A 22,369-nucleotide genomic window follows, 5' to 3' on the forward strand; every position below is an offset into this window, starting at 1 on the left:
GCCGAAACCAGGAGATGGTATAGGATTAGAATGGAAAAGGGCTGTGTGAAATAAAGAAAGGCTCATCAGGAGAACTTAATGAGTGACTCCATATAGAAAAGAGAGTGGAATTAAGAATGATTCCAAGATTTTGAACATCAGAGACATGACCAAATTAAGCAAGCCCAGGAAAGGGAGTTGGCTTTGCAACAAAATGGAAGACTTTAGCTTTCCCAAAGGTTTTAGAAGACTGTGATAGAAATAGGAGGCATCATGGCCCTTTTAAAAAACTAGATTAAAAGCACACTTGGGTGGCTCAGTAGTTGAGCATCTTCCTTTGGCTCAGGTCATGATCCCGGGGTCCTGGAATTGAATCCCGCATTGGGCTCCCCACAGGGAGTCTGCTTCTCCCTCTGCCTCTGTCTCTCTCTCTGTGTCTCTCATGAATAAATAAAATCTTTAAAAATAACACTAGATTAAGATAAACAGATTTTTTCTCATAAATTCTAATAGTTGTCTTGTGTAATCTATAAATTAAACATTACCGTAGTTTATTCTTTTCTCAAATTACAAAATAAATACATAATTAATAGAAAGGACTTGGAAAACACACATACACACACACACACAAACACACACACAGACATTATCCATAATCCTATCACAGAGCCATAACAACCAAAGTCAAAATTTGGTAATACATCATTTGAATAAGTTTCTGATGGATTAATGTCTTATGCATAGTTTTTCCATCAGAAATACCATTATTTCTTCAATGTATTTACATAAGATCTGTTCATTCTCATTTTCCTTCAATTCTACAAATCCCACTCTTCTAAAGGAACCACTGTGAACAGTTTGTGCACCAAAAGAATTCTGAAAATTAATACAATCCCATTAACCCATATTGTGATGTACAAACATATTATCTATACAGATGGATAGATATAGATCTCTACATATTGTGTATACATGAATCTCATTCATATGCATGCATACATACATGTACAATAATATAACAGCCATGTAGTGTCCCATATTATGAGTATCATAAATTAATTGTTGAACATTTAGATTTTCATTTTTGTGCTCTAACAGATAATGCAATAAAGAATACACTTGTCTTAATTCTGACTTTATTGGAAATTCTTCTAGTGTTTCACTGTTAAACATGATACTAGTTTAGATACATATTCTTTGTCATGATAAAGTAGGGTTCCTTTATCCCAGTTTACTGAGATACTTTTCTTCAATTATGAGATACTTTTCCACATTCTTGCAAATACCTTTTTTGGATTCTACTGAAATAGCGTTACTCCTTTGACTTATTAATGAGATGAATCATTAGTATAGATGGTCCCTGACTTACTGACAGTTTGACATAAGATGTTTTGACTTTACAGTGGTCCAAAAGCAATACACATTCATTGGAAACATATTTTGAATTTTGATCTTTTCCCAGTCCAGTAATATGCAGTGTAATATACTCTCGAGATGCCAGGCAGCAGCAGCAGCAGTGAACCACAGCTCCCAGTCAGCTACATGGTCATGAGGTAAAATTACAACTATTCCTGTTTTCACTTTCAGTACAGTAATTCAATAAATTGCACGAGATATTCATACTTTATTGTAAAATAGACTTTGCATTAGATGATTTTGCTTGACTGTAGGCTAATATAAGTGTTGAGTATGTTTCAGAGAGGGTAGGTTAATCTATGATATTCAATAAGGTTAAGTATATTAAATGCACTTTCAACTTATAATATTTTCAACTTTGTGATGGGTCTACTGGGACGTAAGCCTATTTTAAGTCAGGGAAAATCTGTATGTTAATAATCCTTCCTTATTACTGGATTAACCCTTCTTGGCAAATGTTACTATTCTTTCAATGACAAACTGTTGAATTTCCTTTGCTCATCTTTTATTTCGAATTTTGAATCTATATTCATTTGCTGATATTTTTAACTTGAGCAGGAACTGGCTTCTAGATGTTTAAAGGATGTGTCATTGCAAATATCTGAGGCTTGAAAATAGACACATACCCAGGGGCCTAGGAATCTGGGATGTCTTCCACATAGCTCTCATAATAAGCAACTGCTTTAGTCTCTATTAATAATAGGAGAGAGGACTTCCAGCCCCTCCTGTCCTAAGTGATTCTACCTCTTTCTCAGGCCTCTAAGGGGCAGGGCCAAAGGGAGAGAGAGTCTGATCACTGTGTTTGTGCCCCCTTCCACTCAAATCCCTATAGCCTGGGATCTTTCAGAGGAAATGTTTGCTCTATTATCTTTCTTTAGGTTGACCAACTGGGAGCCAGTCACATCAACTCTTTGAGAAGAAACAGGATCTAAACAAATTTAAAAGTGAATTAAAACAGCAATTCATTTGGATATCTTGAATCCTTATAGCTTTTAATACCAAAAACTTAAGAAGATTTTTATTCAGTTTTTAAAACCGAATAAAAAAAGATATATTCATTTTTATAAGTTATAATGGAAACAAATAACAGTTTAAAAATTTCACTTATTTTAGAATAACTCTTCTTCCCCATCCTGAGGACTAGTAGAGCTAGAGGAGAACTTTTTGTGAAAATACTGTTTGCCACTAGCTAGAAAAGGCCCACTTTGTGGATAAGAGAAAAGATTCTTAAGAAGGGTGTGGTTGTGGTAAAGTCAGGTTATGAGAATAGGTTTGGAGCATTCTAACATTTTCTCCATTAGAATATGGGAGCATGGCATTCTTTATTCTTTCCACCCCTAAGTGTAACCATGGCATTCCTCATTCCTGTTCCTCTGTCGTTTGGGCCTTGTTGCAAAGATTAAATGAATTAATATAGGTAAAATATTTGAATTGTTACCTGGCACATAGGAAGCCCTCAATAAACATTAGGCACTGTTAATTATTATGGAGGTAAGAAGCTCTGATATGACTCCCACTGATTCTCACCTCCTGGTATTCATGTTCTTGTGTAATCTCCTCATCTTGAGTGTTACTAGACTTAGAATATGGCAACAGTGATAAGCTATCTCTCCTATGATTACATTATAATAGATCACAACTTCATTTTGCTGAACTCTATTGTCTTCCCAGTTGGCACACTTCGCAATCTGCCATATTTGGCAGAGAATTAGGGTAGCTTTGTCTCACTGCCTGCAAGAACCTGAATCTTACCAGTAACTATATGAGTGAGCTTAGAAGTGGATCCTTCCCCAGTCGAGCCTTGAAATGATTATAGCCCCAGATGACACCTTGACTGCATCTTGTGAAAGACCTGGAAACAGAGGCTCCAGCTGCATTGTATTCAGATTCCTAACCCAGAAACACTGCTGGTGTTTTAAGCCCCTAAAATTGGAGCCCCTAATATTTGTTACATAACTTGTTATGTAACAATAGATAATAATACAATTTCTATTAATTTTGTGATTATTAGCAGTATAGCAAATTTAAACTATTGACTCTGAAGCCTGATTCTGGAGTTTTGATCCCAGTTCTCTCATTTACTAGCTGTTTGACTTCATATAAACTACTTAACTCTCTGTGCCTCAGTTTCCTTATTTGTAATATAAGGATAAATAATAGTTGTGAAGAGTAAATGAGAATACACCTAACGACTCTGATACATGGTAAGTGCTATATATGTTGGATGTTATTTATATGAAGAAGAGACTAGTGCATAGACTATCGTTGCTCACATTAACCACCAGCTCTGGTTTTTTACTAAGGTCTTTTGCAAACAAGGGTTTGCCTTATAGTTTTAGTTTATAAGTACATTTTGCCCAGTGCTGAAGTGAGAGAGGAACAGAAGGAATAATGGTGTCTATATTATTTCATGAGGAGAAATTGGGTGTTCTTCCAAGTACATCTTCTTAAAGATAAGGAATTGGTTTATTTCTCTGAAAAAGAAGCATAATTCCACGCCACCTTGTCTTCTCAAATACTGAATATTACTAGATGGGTTACAGTGGATAGGGGAGTGTGCTCTAATTTTACACTCACAGTTCTTATGTGGAAGATTCAGCATGGGCCTAAAATTAAATTGAGTCAAATGGAAGCCAGAGAAGTAATAAAGTTCTAATAGTCCAAGAAAGAGGTGGGCAGAGGCAAGGTCTAAAGCGATAACTCAATATGTAAGAAATGAAATCTTGAGCCAATGTGAGATCAGACCTGAACAACCTTGAAGGAGGTCACTGATTGATTCAGAGAGTAGGTGCCAAAGATCTCTAAAGAGCAAAAATTATACATTTGTATAGCACTTCGAGTTTACCGAATATTTTCACACTATTTCATAAGATTATGTTTGAATCTGCACTAACATGTTATCCTCATTTGGTGATGAGGTGATGGAAGCTCAGAGGGGTTGCGTTTCTTGTTTGAGGACCCACAGCCTCTCAGTGGGCTGAGATTCAAAGCTGCTTTCTGATCTGTATAATAGGACATTCTGTCTGCTGGGTTATTTTTATCCATTTCTGTGTCATTCAGAATAGAATTATTTAGGACTTAAAATTCCTAACTAGGAACGTACCCTACATGAGCTGTGCATGGCAGACAACCTATAAATGAGCTGGGAATTCAAATTCTAAGTTCCAAGTAGGTTTATTTTACTTCAGTTAACAAACACTGCTTTTCTCTATTACTGTTCCTGCTCAGCAGCTATTTTGTGACACTTCCCCAAAGATTTCCCCTGAAATCTCTTGATGAATGGGAAAATGTTACATGGGCTTTCAAAAATGGGTAATAGAAAAATGAGCCTAGAGTCTCTGTTGACCAGTTTTGATGCATGTTTTGTACTCTTTGTTCTAATATCTTCTATAAAGACTTTATTTATTTACTCATGAGAAACACAGAGAGAGAGAGGCAGAGACAGGCAGAGGGAGAAGCAGGGTCCCTGCAGGGAGCCTGAAGCAGGACTTGATCCCAGGACCCCAGGATTATGACCTGAGCCAAAGGCAGATGCTCAACCACTGAGGCACCCAGGTGTCCCTAATATGAGGGTTTTTATCTAACTTTATGTTTGAAGCAAATGGTGCCTTAGCTTTATCTTTCTTTGTCAAATAGTATGCATCAGTAATCTTTATGAATGGTCCATTATTAAATATGAACAATGCCTGGGACCCAAGGCCTTCCCTAGTAATGAGTGTCAAAAAGATGTAATGTCATCAGGTCCACGTTGAGAAGTTTTGTTCTCCTAACAATTTGTGCCTTCATGGTGTAACTGGCTGAGTTGTTTCTCACTGGTATATTCTATTCAGATGTGCCATTCTCTGGAACCATCTCAGGATTCCAAATCTTTTTGCTATACACCTGATCTACTGAGTGCCAGATGCTCTGTTAGGTCCTCCAGGGATATGGTAAGACTATGCAAACACATTTAGTCATTAAACAACTATTTACTTGACCTCATAGAGCTTACATTCTGATGAAGGAGTCATCCAATAAACACAGTAACAAGATAGTGAAGTAAAATATATGGTATATAGAGGGAAGTGCTAAGGATTTAAAAAATCAGAAAAGATGTTTTGCAATTTTAGATAGACGGACCGGAAAGGCCTCACTGAGAAGGTGAGTTCTGAGTAAAAACTAAGGAGAAAAGGCTTAGAAATAGGACACAAGCCATGCTACAGTGGAAGTCTGTAGAAGGAATTTCAGAAACATGTGACGATGGTGATGCAGCTGATGTAGCCAGCACTCCCATAATACATGTGATATTCCAGGCAAGTTTGTGAGCACTTTATTTTAAAGATTTTATTTATTCATTCATGAGAGATATAGAGAGTGAGGCAGAGACACAGGCAGAGGGAGAAGCAGGCTCCCCACGGGGAGCCTGATGCGGGACTCAATACTAGGACCCTAGGATCACTCCCTGAGCTGAAGGTAGATGCTCAACCACTGAGCCACCCAGGTGCCCCTGTGAGCACTTTTAGTAGATTAATTCATTTAATCTTCACAACAACCCCATTCTAAGAAAGCAGTCACCTGTGAGAAAGTGTGCTTCGAGGTGAGAATGGGAAGGAAATCAGGGAAAGCCACATAGTGGTGATGTAAGAGTGGCCCAAAATGATAACTGTAGTGGGAAGGGAGAGCTCCTGGATGCAGGAACAGGAGAAGAGAAACAGACGAACAGAGACATACATGCAAAGTGCAGAGACAGAAATATGTTTGGTATGAACAAGGAATGTGTCTGTGAGTCAAAGTCATTTTTAAAAATAACTGTGTCTTGATATTTTTCCTAAGAGGAAAAAAAATCTTTTTTATTGAAGATAATAACATTAAGGGGTAGAGGAGGAATACTTTTTATTTATGAGGCACAAAGGATCTTTCTACTGTCTAGGATTCTATCAGAGTGGAGGGAAAAAAGACTTCCATCTACCACTGCTGACTTCTCTCAGGGAAGGCCAGGATTCAAGAAATGAAACATTAGAAAACTCCCTGTCTCATTCCCATCATCCCTTTTTCTAATAAGGCAGATATAAATGATTTTCAAATCATTTAAGTAACTACCACTTTACCTAAATATTGGGCCAACTTTGGCGGTACCATGTGATATGCACAAATAGCCCTGCCTTCTGGTTTGTGTACATGGCCTATTGATTTTCAATGTCCAAGAGAATTTTTATTTATTTTTAAATTTATTTATTTGAGAGGGAGAGAGTGCATGGTCTTAGGGGGGCAGAGGTAGAGGGAGAGAGTCTTAAGCACTCTGCTGAACATGGAGGTCAACGTGGGACTCAATCTCACAATCCCAAGATCATGGTTTCATCATCATGAAACCAAGGGTGGGAGGCTTAACCAGTTGTGTCATCCAGGTGCCCTTCCAAGAGAATTTTTAAGTGCCTCATGAATTTTCTTATGCAATTTTTCTCCAAACTAACATCAAGGTGTTGTGCATCTTGCTAAAGAAATTCTAATTCCATGCCTCTTTGAAAACTCCTAGTACAAAAGACAATGGTAATTTGAATATTTTAAAGCCATTACATTAGTTAGGAAATTACTTCATGACACTGTCACAATTTACATTACAAATATGAGCAAATGGAAGGAAATTTTTCTCGTGAGATTACGAGGCTGTTAAAGGACAACATTTCTCTCCTGAACTTGTCTACAGAGCTGCCCAAACTCTTGCAGTATTTTAACAAGTACCTTTAACTATTAAACAAATCTTTCTTCTGGATAGTCTTATTTTTTAAAGCAGAAATGCCTCTGTAAATGAATTCAAATCACATGGGCATTAATCTATTGGCTTTAAAACAAAAACCATCATCAATGACATAAGTAGGTGACTCTTCGGAATGAAAATAGGGAGTCTGACCTTATGTCTCAGTTTCTGAATAAGCTAATAACTATTAACTTGTTCTGTTTTGTGGATTTTTGTTCCAGTAGCTCTTCAAGAACTTTGAAATGGCAATTTGCCAGGTGACTTTATCTCTCTCTCTCTCTCTCAAAAGCAGGGTAGAGTTGTAATAATATTTGAGTAATAAAAACAATAGTAGACAAATGGAATAAGAGGCAAGGAGGAAATCATTTCAAGGTTCATCTGTGTCTACCTATTTTAAATGAAAGATATAAAGTGACCATGATTTATGGTTATGTTTTACATAACTAAAACATATAAAAAGATTAAAGTATTAGCCTTGAGTTATTGTAAATAGCAACAGTGTCAACACTGCATGTATGTTGCTAAAATGAAATTATGGAATTCTCTAATCAGAGTGAAGAACTAAGTTATTAAAATTAAATCAATGGAAGAAATCTATAAAATAAGCCATAGTTTGATATTGAAATGAACTGTACATATTCCACAAGGGTCCACACTCAGTCCCTTTCTATTCTCCTTTCTCTGTTCCCTAGGCAATTCTCTACTCATATCTGTAACTATCATCTGTGAACTTATCATTGCCAAATCTCATTCTCACCTCTAGCCACTGTCATGAGTTACAGACTTATATTTTTAATTACTAGATCTTTCCAGATTGGGGAACCTAAGAAGCAACATATCTCCAAACATTCTCCTCTTCTTTCTCCCCCAATTTTTGGCACTGTGGTTCATCCAGGTGCTCAAGCCAGAAACCTGTGAATCACCCAGGAGACTCCCCCTCCATCTGTCTCTGTATCCCACTGGTAACTATCTTCTTTTGCTTATTCTATTTTTTTAATATCCCCATCATTTACCCCTTTTCTTTTCTCTGCCCCTCCCACATTCAAGTCCTCATCACTTCTCAAATGAATTCCTGGTGTCTACTCCTCCTTGCCATTCCAACTTATTAGCTAATTTTGGCTAGAGTGATTTCTCTAAAATGCAGATCTGATCATGTTCTTCTCAGCCTTGTCATCTCAAGTCTCGTAGTCACTTACAAGGTAAAGGTATAACTTCTTAGTGCAGCCTGGCCTTTGTCCTTATTCTAGGCTCATCTGTTGCTACGCTGTATCACCTTGTGTTTGCAGCCACGTTGAATGACTCATGATCCCTCAGATGATCCTCTCTTTATCTTTATGGATCATCTTCTGGATTGCTTTTCCTCTGTTCTTTATTCAGAAAATTTCTTGGCATACTTTAAGACAGCTCAAGCACAACTTCCTTCAGGAATCTTCTTTATACTCCACGAGCAGTTAAGCACCTTCTCCTCTGTCCTGTTCACAGTGCTTGGTTTGTATCTCTAACATACTGTGTATTTACTCTGCTCTAATTATTAATTTATATTTTTCTTCCCTAAAATCAGACTTCTGAACAGCTGGAGTGGTCTACTCACTTTTTCATCTCCAGTGCCTAGGATATAGCCAACAAATTTATCAAACCACACTGTATATACCAAGCACTTTAGGAAGTGCTGGGGTACAAAGGTAAATAATACATAATATATTGATATATTAACCTATCCATCCATGTATCTACACACTGATCCTCCCATCCAGCCATCCAATACATAATTGTTGAGGGCCTACTAAGTACTGATACTGTATTCTCTAATGGTAAACAAGGGCATGTGATCTCTCTTCTTGTGAAGCTTATAATCTACAAAGAGAAATAGGCATCAAGAGAAGAAATACACTATTCCAAATTATGAAAAGTCTATGAAGGTCAGGAACAATATGATGAGAGAAGTGATAGAGGGAATCTTCTTTAGATTGGATCACGAGAGAAGGCTGCTCTGAAGAGTGGCAAGTCACTACACAGTAGGCTGTATGTGTTTGGTAAATAAATGAGTGACCTCCAACAAAGTTGTAAATGGTTGTTCTGGAGGAAGCCTATTCCTTTGCTATAGCATGTAGGAAGTCAGTAGGTACCGGAGGCTGAATGGTCATAGGTGCTAAAGCTTCTGAAAGATGGAGACTATTTTCTAACAGGACCATAGCCCTTGTCCATGGAGTTGGTAAACATACAGCTGTGGGCTAAGGGAAGAGGAGGGTGTCTTGTGGCTCCTTTCCCTAAGGTTTGAGTGTGAAGAACACAATAGCACTGGAGAGGATTTCCCCAGGAAGGCTTTTTCAACCAGTCTTACCAAGGACTGAGACCATTTACTGGTTTAGAGTTGGATTTCTTTACTACAGGACTCTCTCCTTTCTCTTGTATCTTCACTTGTCTTCGTACTCGGACTAGAGCTCAGCATCTTGACTCCCTGTAACAATTTCTTGCTGTCACAATTCCCACTTGTTGACTTTTTTTCTCTTTCTCCTTCATTTACCTCCTATTTCATCATTTATCTTCTTGTTTTCTCCTTGCCTTACTTTACTGTAGGTCTTCATTTCCAGAGCTTAGGGATTTTTAATTCTATTTTACACTCTTAGGCTATCTTATTTTCTGATTTTTATTTGCACCTTTTTTGCTTTTTATCACTTACTTTAATGTTTTAACTTTTAAACTATGGTTCTTACACCAAGATAGAATCTATCATTTAAAATACCTGACTTGGGATTCCTGGGTGGCGCAGCGGTTTGGTGCCTGCCTTTGGCCCAGGGCTTGATCCTGGAGACCCGGGATTGAATCCCACATCGGGCTCCCGGTGCATGGAGCCTGCTTCTCCCTCTGCCTGTGTCTCTGCCTCTCTCTCTCTCTCTGTGAGTATCATAAATAAATAAAAATTTAAATAAAATACCTGACTTTCAGAATTTTGATGGTTTTTAATTTTAGTTTAATTTCCAGTTTATTTTGTAAATAATTTAGTTTTTAAAATTACACTTTCTGAATATAAAGAAATTTGTTTTGTAAAAAAGTTTGTGAGACCTGTAAAAATACAAAGAAAGTAAAAATTACCTGTAATTCCACCATCCTGAGGTAGCCACTGTTAAAATAATATGTACATATATTATATATATATACAATGGAGGCATATATTATATGCACATATATGCAAATTTATGTATCTATGTGGATTACACTTAAGATTAGTGACATATGGAGTTTTGTATTTAATTTTTTATTTTAGTTTATATTTAGGGCACATTACTACATTATTAATATTCTTTAAGCATTTCCTGGTAGATTCCAATATGAGCGCTTAGGCAAGAAGACCATTATTGAGCATTCTGAACTGGTCTGGAAACTATATTCTCCATTCTTTGTCTTGCTCAGACATTCTGAAGAAGATACAAATCATCCTAATAGACTGGATCCTGGGTATTGGAGCTTACCAGATCCCCTTATCAGAAACAGTCCCAGTTCTCATCTCTTCCTTAGGTGTCTTAGATAGCTGGAGCAGATACTCACATGAAGAAATGTGATCCAATTTGTTTTTTTGTAGCTTCTGCTCCAGCATGTGGATTTGTAGAGCAATTACTTGAGAAACTCCATTTTTGACACAATATGGGAGTTCATGTGCTGCTTATGCTTATGATACCTGTCTCTATTCCAAACCACTGTTTGGTAAATAGATCTTTAGTTTCCAATCTGGGAAACTTATGTGTGATCCCTACTCTTAAGTGTCTCCATTATTATATGATATGATGCAACAAGGAACCTCTACAAACCATGTTCATTGTCTTGACCTAGGCAGAGTTTTGGCTCAGGTGTAACCTCTCCTGGCCTCAATGCAAAGCTACTCACACTTTCATCATACTGCCTTGGTCAGCTAAAGTTGGGCTAATTTCCACAAAGCCTTCTGGGCAGAGGATATTGTGGGGCAATCTAGGACCACCTGGAAGTTCTATTTCTTCTCTTGATGCCTAGTTCTATGATGGTAATCCAGACATGTTCTCAGAAAGATGAATCACCTCGCCTGCTGTGAACAGAGTTACCTTGTCTAAGCAGGTTTCTCCATTGCATGGTAGTTGGAGCATGTTGTCCATATATTCATGAACTTCTTAAGATACTACTTTTAACAGAAAGACTCTCATCTCCCAACCGGATGAGTGATATCAGCTGAGCTATCATGAGAAATAGCTGCAGTGGCAGAGTTTCTAGAACTGAATCCTCCTGGGAGAAACTGAGCTGCAGGCGTCTGTTTTGACCATGTAAGACAGGTCTGTTTGGGGCAAGACAGGATAGAAATGAAGTTAAATAAGCTTTTTAGTGTTTTAGTTCTTAGTTTCTTATAGCTATTAAAACAAATTACCATAAACTTAGTGACTTAAAACAACATGAGTTTATCCTTTTACAGTTCTGGAAGCCAGAAGGACAAAATCAATTTCACCAGGCTAAAGTCATGGTGTCAGCAGAGCTGGTTTCTTCTGGAAGCTCTAGGAGAGAACCCATTTCTTGACTCTTCTGTGTCTAGAGGCTGCTAGCATTCCTTGTGGTGTCCTCATTCTAATCTCTCTGCTTCAGTTGTCATATTTCTATCTTATCTCCTGCCTCCCTCTTAAAAGGACCCCTGTGAAATGTTAGGCCCACTTAGATAATCCAGGATAATTTTTCCAACTCAAAATCTTTAATTGTACCTGCAAAGTCCCTTTCGCCATATAAAGTGACATTGACAGGTTCTGGGGATTAGGATGTGGACATCACTGGGGTCACTATTCATCCTACCAAAGCTAAAATGCAATAACAACCTCTGAAGTTCGTAAAAGTGATCTAGTGAGCATTCTGGGAATCATACACTGCCTCTATGATTTTATTTGAGGCAGTCTTAATAAAAATAGGAAAAATAATATGCAAATTGTGGGTCAAATTCCAGGAAATGAGAATCTTTGATTTTCTGGAGAGTAGGTAAAGAAAAAATTTCGAATCCAAAATTCTTGATAATTTATTTGCATCATGTAGGCCATCTAAATGGACATGATAAAGCAGATAAATTCAAACAGGAGTCTCAAATACAGTTCATATGATGGTAAGTCCAGATACTATCTCTTGACATAAGAGGTCACCTGGAAGGTAGTGTGGCCATTTCTTAGACTAAGCACTATTTATGGTATTGTCATTCAGCATGTTCTGAAGGCCATCTTCCATTCCTCACTTTCCTGGGTTCAGAAAATTTATAGGGCCTCTGGGGTATAGTTTGTTAGAGCTTGTGTCCCATCAAGTTGAGACAGGGGGCTAGAGAGTAGTAAATGTAGATAATGGTTACAGATTGTGACTATTTAATGCCATGATGCCCCTGTGTAGAGCTCTCCATTCTTTTTTCATTATGAAGAATATCAGGAGTCCTGCAAGGAAAGTTAGAGGAACCCTCATCCAATATATTCTTGTGAAGTATCTCAGCTCAGAGAAAGGAAAACGAGCTCTTGGGATCTAGGCATGACATCAGCTGCAGAGTTGTCTCTCAATCAGAATTGGGGTGACAAACAATTGTTTCTTATGTCTGTGAAAACAACCAACCCAGGCAGAAACTTGAAACCATCTTTGATGAGTCTGTTTCCTCTCACTGCTAGTAAGTCAAGTCCTATCAATACTAATCTCAGTATACTATTTTAACCATCCACTTCACTTCCACTGGCTTTGTCCTGGCCTTGATAAGCTCCCACCTGGATTTCTGAAATAGCCTCCTAATTTCTCTATATTCTATCTTACCATGCTTACTCTACTCTCTATACTAAAATGAGACTTCATGTCACTCTCTGGGTCAGTTTAAGTCCTCAGGGAAGCAAATGCCAAGATAGACTTAGAAGTGCAAGAGATTTATTTGATTTGGGGGGGGGGGCGGGGAGGGGGATACACTTAAAAGAGGGAAGAATTTATTGGGGAGAGCCTCAGACCACGGTGTAGGGGATGGGAGAGAAGGAAGGAAGGAGGACTGGGTAGAAAGAGCCTCATACTTGAGAAAGTCTTGGAAAATCTGGTGAGAAGCCTAAGAGCACAAATCTCTTGTGAGAGGAGTCCCATGTTGGGCCATAATGGTGTGGCTCTAACACCCCCACTATACTGTACTCAGTTCCAGGCTGGAAGCAGCCCAGGAGAAATGTGACCTCAGAATGAAGACTAGTGGATGCAGGTGCGGCAGCTGGACGCTATTAGTTAACTATGTTCCTTGCAGCTGATTCTCTTGAAGGAAGATTTGAGTGGCACATTCCTATGACTATCATGTGCTCCTTTGTAGAAGAGTTCCTTAGCTTCTCCTCTGAGCTCCTTAACGTGGCTCACAAGCCCTGGCTCTCGTCTGTCCCTCCAACTTCATTTCAGTTTTCCCCTTCCACATTTCTCAGCCAATGAAATTCTTCTGTGCTGGGCCCTCTTTCCTCTTTCTTTTTATTTAAGTAACTCATACTCTTCCCCCCTTCCGGGTTTCTGCTTAAATATCCCTTCTTCCAGAAAGTCGTGCACTCCTCTATTTACTTTCATCCATTTATCTGTCCATCCACACACTGACCCAATTCTAATTTTAAAGTAATACATTCACATGATAAAAAAGAAACGAAACCCACCAGCAACAAAAATACTCTTCAAATGTAGCTCTTTTTAGCCATTTCTGATTTTAACGTAATGGTTATCATTATATCTACTTATACCTCTGCTTCTTGGTTTACAAAATTTAAGCAGTACCTATTGACTTTATGCTATGAGAGGTATAAAGAATTTAGAGCACTTATATTCATCACCCCTCTGCTTTTCCTTTTCCACCTCCAAGTACAGGTTAGGTATACTTTTACCTATGTAAATGTTCACCTATGTAAGTGTGTGGTAGTTTATATTTGTATTTAATAACTTTTTGCCCTAAAAAAAAGAATAACTCTTTGCTCTATAAAATAAGGAAATAAGCACAGCTCTCTACTTCCCTTGCATATACCTTTCCTGTCCCTTCTTTTTTTTTACATCTTAATCACTTGTTTACTTATATGTTAACAAGGATTCTATTTTCTTTGCTTTATAAAAAGTACACTTGTTTTTCATGCTTTTTCTATAATTCTAAAAATCGAAAACCAGTAAGGTGCATTTACAGTATTGAGTATGTAAATATACATTGGAGAGGCAACTGGTGTGATTGGACTCACATTGACAGAAATGTTTGTGTGACTGATTCTGTCTCTTCAGAATGAGAATGTTCTAAGCATTCTCTTTTTTTCACTCCAGAATATGGCTCAAGATTGAGTTTCCAATTGCCATTCTCTTTTCTTGTTGACAGGAAAAATACCTGCCATCATTTTACTATTAAGGGTTTCTGTGTTTTAATCATACAGTTTGTGTAATAGGATCTCCTTTTTGAGAGCACCTGGGTGGCTCAGTAGTTCAATGTCTGCCTTTGGCTCAGGTTGTGACCCCAGGGTCCTGGGATTGAGTCCCACGTCCAGTTCCTTGCAGGGAGCCTACTTCTCCCTCTGCCTATCTCTCTCTCTCTCTGTGTCTCTCATGAATAAATAAATAAAATCTTAAAAAAAAAAAGAATTTCCTTTCTGATTTTCTATTTTGATTTCCTTGGCATCCTGCACAGCTGTCATCCTGAAACCTCTGGATTCTCAGGTCACTGCCATTATCTCCTGGATTTCTCTTTCATCTTACTGAAGTATATCCTCAAGTAATTTTTTTTTTCAAGAAGGCTATGTGGGATATGAATTTTCTGAGTGCCTGAACAACAGAGTGACACTATTGTCTCATAAGTAAGAGCATGTACTCTGCAGCCAAGCTCCCTGGATCCAAAGCCCAGCTCTGCCTCCTCCAAGTAGCATAATCTTCGGCAGGTTTCTTATCCTCTCTATGCCTCTGTTTTCTCATTTGTGAAACCAGGGATAATAGAACCAAATTAATTGGATTGTTCTGAGGATTAAAGAAGTTAATAATTACAAAGTACGTGGTTCATAGTAAGTAAAATAAATATTAGCCATTACGATATGCCTGAAAATGTTATTATTTTCCCTTACCCTTGATTAATAGTTAAATTAATCTGAGTATAGAATTCTAGATTCCAAATCCTTTTAAGTTTCTACAGAAACTTAAGTGTTGCTATTTAGATGCTTAATTTTATTTCATTTGTAGATGGCCTGCTTTTGGTTTTATCTCTTAACCATTCTGGGATATTTTCACATCTTTTCTTTGTGCTTGAAATTCTAAAATTTCATGAGGATGTACCTAAGTATAGTTTTTCTTTCATGCTCACTACTTGGTGAACTCCTTCATTTTGAGAATTCTAGTTTTTCTCCCAATGATATTCTGTTCTATTAATATTTCTTTTTCTTCCTTGCATTATCTTCTTTAGTTATATTGACCATTTCTGTGACTTTATTTTCAAGATCACTAATTTAGTCCTTAACTTTGTTCATTCTGTTAATTCCATTACTTAGCTTTCCTACTTTTTATTTTAACAGTCCTGTTTTAAAGCCTATTTTCTTGATCTTTTTAAAATTAGTTAAAAATTTTTTTAAAGATTTATTTAATTTTTAGACTGTGTGTACATGAGTGCAGGGTAGTGGGTAAAGGAAGAAAATCTTCAAGGAGACCCCACACTGAGCATGGGGCCTCAGAGGGGGCTGCATCCCACGATCCATGAAATCATGACCCGAACTGAACCAGGAGTTGGATGTTTACCCAACTGAACCATCTAGCCACACTTTATTGTTCTTTATTTATAGCAGCCTATTTTCCATTCTTCAATATCTTATTAAATATCCTTGCAAATACTATTTTTAATGTATGAAAGTTCTTTTCTGTTCCTTGCCTCTTCTCTTTCTTCTTGATCAAATGTTTGTTGCTTGTTGATCTTTTCTTTCATGCTTTAACTTTTTCTCGGATATTTGGCTGTCTGACTATATTTAAGGATAAAGGACTATGTTGGTCAGTATAGGTAGGCAGCCTGGGCTTGTACAGATCTGAGAACAATAGTATAGGTCTGATTACCCAGAAGTCCTCTCTCCTAATGGAGGGCTGACTTTGAATGAGTGGTGGTTTCTGTGGCTCAGGCATCCTATACATTCATGGGCAAGGGATGAGCAGGTAATAAGCAAAGTAAGGAGGCCTTCTTGGGGTGGAGCAGATTCTGAGCAGCAGCTAATCATAGTGTTCTAGAAGCCTCCAGAATACGCATATACTTGTATGTATGTTATCTCTATTTTTGTTTTGGGGACCCAAAGTTACTTTGGGCCTTTTTTTGCCTTTATTCCTCCAATCCCAACAACCTATCCAAGTGGAATGAAATGCTGTAATCAGCTGCCCTCTATTCATATGAGAAAAGGATAGGGAATTTAGTAGCTTCTCAGAATTTCTGCCCTTCCATCCAAATGACTTGATCTTTGTACCTGCAGAATACCACAGACTGGGTGACTTATTAACAACAGAAATTTATTTCTCACAATTCTGAAGGTTCGAAAGTCCAAGACTAAGGCACTGGTAGATTTGACGTCTGGTGAGGTCCAGTTTCTTGGTTCATAGATGGTGGTCTTGTTGCTGTGCCCTCCCATGGTGGAAGCTGCAAGGGAGCTCTCTGGGGTCTCTTTCAGAGGAGTACTAATCTCTTCCTAGAGATCCCACCAACTAGTACTGTCACATTTTAGAGGGTAGGATTTCAACATATAAATTTGGGGAGTGAAGACAGACACATCCAGTCCATTGCAATCACTTTAAACTAGAGCTTTCCCACTAATTTTTAAGTGGGATCTTAAATTATCTTTTGAAGGGTAATATATTCATATCATTTGAAATCACAAGACATAAAGTAATACTGTACTTTTAGAAAAATCTCTCTGGCTTAAGTATGAGGCAGTTCCTTGAATTAAGAATGACAAATGTATTTACTTATCAACAGAAAAAAATAATCTTGAATTTCATAAAAGTTAGTTGTGCTTCTAAACTTTTTATTTTCTTGTTTTTTTTTTTTTTTTTCTGTATGAGGTCAGTCATATTTAAGAAAATTCCTAAGCAGGATTAATAAAGTGTTTCTTTTGCCCCATCTGCCCAATACCTCCCTTTTCTTTCAAAAGTATACTACTATGAGGGTGTAAATACAGATGACTCTTGAACAATGAGAGGGTAGGGATGCCAGCCCTCACTCACCCTCACTCACCTACACAGTCAACACTCTGTATACTTTTGAGGAACACTGAGGGGCTTAATTGGTTAAGTGTCTGACTCTTGATCTCATCTCAGATCTTGATCTCAGGGTTGTGGGTTTAGGCCCCATGTTGGGCTCCATGCTGGGAATGGAGTGTACTTAAAAAAAATCGGTTTATAAATTTTTACTCCCCCTAAAAGTTACCTACTAATAGCCTACTGTTGACTAGAAGACTTACTGATAAGATAAAGTTGATTAACACACATTTTGTATGCTATATGTTATATACTATATTTTTACTATATTTTAAGCTAGACAAAAAAATGTTATAAAGAAAATTGTAAGGAAGAGAGAATACATTTATATTGCTATATTGCATTTATAAAAAAATCCACATATAGGTGGATCTATTCAGTTCTAACTCCTGTTGTTCATGTCAATTGGGTGGATATATATATTATCTTTATTTAACCCAAGTAGAACATACTCTAGACAGTGCTCTATATTTGCTTCTTTCTTTTAATAATGTGCCTTATAGATATTTTTCTTTTAAATTTTATTTTATTTAAATTCAATTAACTATAGTATAGCATTCATTTCAGAGGTAGATGTCAGTGATTTATCAGTTGCATATAACACCCAGTGCTCATTATATCATGTGCCCTCCTTAATGTCCATCACCCAGTTACCATCTCATCACCCACCTCCCCTCCAGCAATCCTCAGTTTGTTTCCTAGAGATAAGAGTCTCTTATGGTTTGTCTCCCTCTCTGATTTCATCTTCTTTTATTTTTCCCTCCCTTCCCCATATGATCTTCTGTTTTGTTTCTTAAATTCCCCATATGAATGAAATCATATAATTGTCTTTCTCTGATTGACTTATTTTGCTTAGCGTAATACCCTCTGTTTTCCATCTATGTCATTGCAAATGGCAAGATTTCTTTTATTTTTTTATTTTTTAATTTTTTATTTTTTATTTATGATAGTCACAGAGAGAGAGAGAGAGAGAGGCAGAGACACAGGCAGAGGGAGAAGCAGGCTCCATGCACCGGGAGCCCAATGTGGGACTCAATCCCGGGTCCCCAGGATTGTGCCCTGGGCCAAAGACAGGCGCCAAACCGCTGTGCCACCCAGGGATCCCCAAGATTTCATTTTTTGATGGCTAGGTAATATTCTATTATATTTATATAATATATATGTATATTATATATATTTTATATATATATTTATTTATAAAGATAGCTTCTTCATTTTTTATAGCCATGTAGGATTCAATTTTTTGAATATACTATAATTCGATTCTTACAATGCTTCAGTGAATAATACTGTACATGTTGTATTTTCCATTTGTGCAAGTATACTGTAGGATAAATTTAAAAAGGCACAACTTTTGGAGCAATTTTATATTTTACTAGCTATTGCCAAATGGATCTCTATAGGTGTTTTATCAATTAACACCCCCACTAGCAAGGTTTGAAAATGTTTTTCAAATATACAATATACAATATGGTGTATTATCAAACTTGGAGATACTTGTTATTGTGATGTGAAAAATAGTATCAATACAGTTTTTATTTGTATTTTTCTTATAATGAGTGTGGTTAAACATATCTTCAAATAGTTAACCATTTTTCTTCCTTTTTTGTAAATTGTCTTCACACATCTTTTGCCATTTTTCTAATTAGTCTTGAAATAATTTTCTTAATTTTAGAAGCTTCTTATGTTATCTGTGACATGAGTTGTCAAGTATTTTTTGTTTTGCTTTTGTATATTATTTATGGTGTTTGTATGATCTGAGTGTTTGTGTTCCCCCAAAGTTCATATGTTGAAAACTGATCCCCAAGGTGATGGGATTAGGAAGTGGGGAGGTGATTAGGTCATGAGGGTGGAGTTTTTATGCATGGGATCATATGAGGGGCCTTTGAGAGCTCCCCTCTAGTTTCTTTGTGAGGTTGCAGTGAAGGAAGAGCTGTCTATGAGCCAGGAAGGTTGCCCTCATCAGACACTGAGTCTGCAGTTACCTTGGTCTTGGACTTATCTGCCTCTAGAACTGTGAGAACTAAATTTCTATTGTTTATAAACCACTTAGTTTATGGTATTTGTTACAGTAGTCCAAGAGGACTAAGACAGATGTGTTTTGCCATGCAGTTGTTTTTTACTTCAATATGCTTAAATTCACTTTTGTTAATGGCTTCTTGATTTTGTGTCATAGTCAAAGACCATCCCTACTCTGAAGTTCTAAAATTTTGTTTTGTTCTAGTCCTTTCAGTTTTTCTTTTTCACATTTAAATGTTTGGCCATTGGATTTGGCTTCATGTTAACTGTGAGGCTTTAATCATGAGATGAGTGCTGGGTGTTATAATGTATGTTGACAAATTGAATTTAAATAAAATAAAATTAAAAAGTGTGAAGCTTTAATCCAAATTCATTTTTTTTTTCAGATGGCCACCCATATGTCCCAAGAATGTATGCACTCATTTATGATTTTGGCATCAGGATCATTTCCCTCAACGATGTTGAATCTTTTAACATTCCAGGTATAATCTGAGCAAAATGGTATAACCTCTTTTCATTAGAATGGCTTGGGAGCCAGGAGCAAAGCCAGCAGAAGAAACAGCCAGTAGACTTTGAGCCAGTGAATCCCAGCACCGGGAACCACCAGAATTAATTCACTGACTGTGTCCTCTTAGACACAGTATACTCCCTTCGCATGACTTAACAGTAGAGTGAGTGCCTTCACAGTAGACTCTCCTAGAATGTAGCTTGTTGCTGTTCTAAAGGTAAGGCTCCTTATCCATTGGGTTTTCTGTTGGTTTTTAATATCATATGCCCAAAATAGCCCTGGATTTCAGAATGTTCAGTTTCTTATATTGTCATGTATTTTGAACTTTTATCTCTAGCTATCAGAGAAAAACCTTCAGTCAAAGATAACAGTAGATTGGAAGCCTTTTTCTTGTTAACCTCCAAGGGGCATGGACAAGTTTCCTGACTTATAAACATGAGGAATTTTTCTGATTATTTTCTTGGCAAGATGAATGTGATTTGCCTTCATACTTACATAGTTCCTGTCAGGAGACACATTGTCTAATTTGATATATGGCACCTTTTTATGTTCTTTCAACTTTTATTTATTCTACATACTCTGTAGTTGGTTAAGTTGCTGCTGGGGACCTCAGTGCTATGACAAGAGGTATATTCAGCGGAGCCTTCCTAATATGGCATTTTTGGGGTATGAGAGAGCTCTTCCCGGAAGTAGTTTAAAAAGACAGAAAAAAAAAAAAAAAGAGAGAGATACATTTTCTACCTAAAATTTGTCTCTCCATATTTAGTAACCTAATCTGTTGGAGTGAAAAGGAAGAACATGGTGTCAATCAGGGGGGATTTATCCATAATATCTTTTAGAAACTAGTATCATAGATTATGTTAGTTATTGTTCCTGTATCCTAAACTACCATGACTATTTTAGAGTTCATGAAAAGTGATGATTTCCATTTCATTATTTTCATCTCAGAGTCTGTCTGTATTTGTAATGAGATCTGGGGACATTAGAAGATTGGCACAAGTGAAGGGCTGCAAATGATGGGTACATTTTACTTTCTGAAAACTTTTAAAACTTAAAAAAAAATCATCCTCAGGTACTTTGAAGGAGAGGTTTCTTTTGCCAATTTCTATTATCAGGCGACTAATGATTTAAAACCAATTTAAACTGCACTATAGTCTAGGAAATTCTTCTTCCTACTGCCTGGTTTGCAAGAATGCTTAGCTTGCAGACAACCCTGTAGTAAGGTAGCATATAAGAAAACAATAGGGTAACATATGAAAAGGAAATTAGAAGAGGTCACCTCAGATTTTACGAAATATAAATCATATCAATTTTTTACTATCTGAAAAAAAGTGGTTGTCAGGTATTATAAATATGGAAAGACCTAAATTTGACTTAACCATCCAGTGATTATGGCAGATTCAGGGGCAAAGCCATACAAGGTATTAATTTTTTTTTTAATATTTTTTTCTTTATTTACTTATGATAGTCACACACAGAGAGAGAGAGAGAGAGGCAGAGACATAGGCAGAGGGAGAAGCAGGCTCCATGAACCAGGAGCCCGACGTGGGATTCGATCCCGGGTCTCCAGGATCGCGCCCTGGGCCAAAGGCAGGCGCCAAACCGCTGCGCCACCCAGGGATCCCCACAAGGTATTAATTTGATGTAAAGTTATAGAAGTATAGATTTCATTCGTTTTCTGAGTACTTCACTTCTCTAAGTTTATAAATCAAGGTTAAGTTCCCTAAACTTTGTAGACTCCACACCAAGTTTCTGCTGGAGTGTTATTAATACATATCTAGATTCTATAATCACTTAAACAAAAATACCCGAAGATTTCCTACCTTCACAACGATTGATATACAACTCAAGGCTCAACAACTGAACAAAGAGTTTTGAGTCTTCACTATTTGTTTGCTTTTATTAAAGTTATGAATATGGTTTTCTTAGTTGAGGTTAGATTATGGCCTGCTATTAGGAGAGAAAACACCTCTCTCCCCCTCTAAAATATTGACCTATGGGCTTCTAGACATTCCATTCAAAAATGTCCTCTTGTTAAATTCTAAGTCTGGGCCTCACAGACCAAAATTGTACTTGATGGGATCCCTGGGTGGCACAGTGGTTTGGTGCCTGCCTTTGGCCCAGGGCGCGATCCTGGAGACCCGGGATCGAATCCCACATCGGGCTCCCGGTGCATGGAGCCTGCGTCTCCCTCTGCCTGTGTCTCTGCCTCTCTCTCTCTCTGTGACTATCATAAATAAAAAAAAAAAAACAAAAAAAAAACCAAAATTGTACTTGAAGTGCAGGTTGGCTTTAGGCTTCATCATCACACTACAGATTGTTTCACATTTTGTGAGAAGAAAATGTTAAAATTACATATGATTTTTTATGATGTATTGACCTTTTATTTACATTCCATTGCATTGGTGTGAATAAGCTATGTGCTAAGATATATTATTAAGCTAGGAGCTTAATAAAGACTAATGTGTTTATGCTTTTTTTAAATTGAC

The 22,369-nt window shown here is 37.2% G+C and overlaps 1 long non-coding RNA gene across 1 annotated transcript; it reads left to right on the top strand.

Moving 5' to 3' along the window:
* Positions 1–1,438: 1,438 nt before the first annotated feature.
* LOC118352534 (uncharacterized) lies at positions 1,439–21,503 on the top strand. Its single transcript, XR_004809769.2, has 3 exons — positions 1,439–1,532; positions 19,759–19,854; positions 21,349–21,503. It is a non-coding gene; the product is annotated as an uncharacterized LOC118352534 (long non-coding RNA).
* The last annotated feature ends 866 nt before the right edge of the window (positions 21,504–22,369 follow it).

This window comes from Canis lupus, chromosome 27 (assembly GCF_003254725.2).
Source record: "Canis lupus dingo isolate Sandy chromosome 27, ASM325472v2, whole genome shotgun sequence".
NCBI classification, from domain to species: domain Eukaryota; kingdom Metazoa; phylum Chordata; class Mammalia; order Carnivora; family Canidae; genus Canis; species Canis lupus.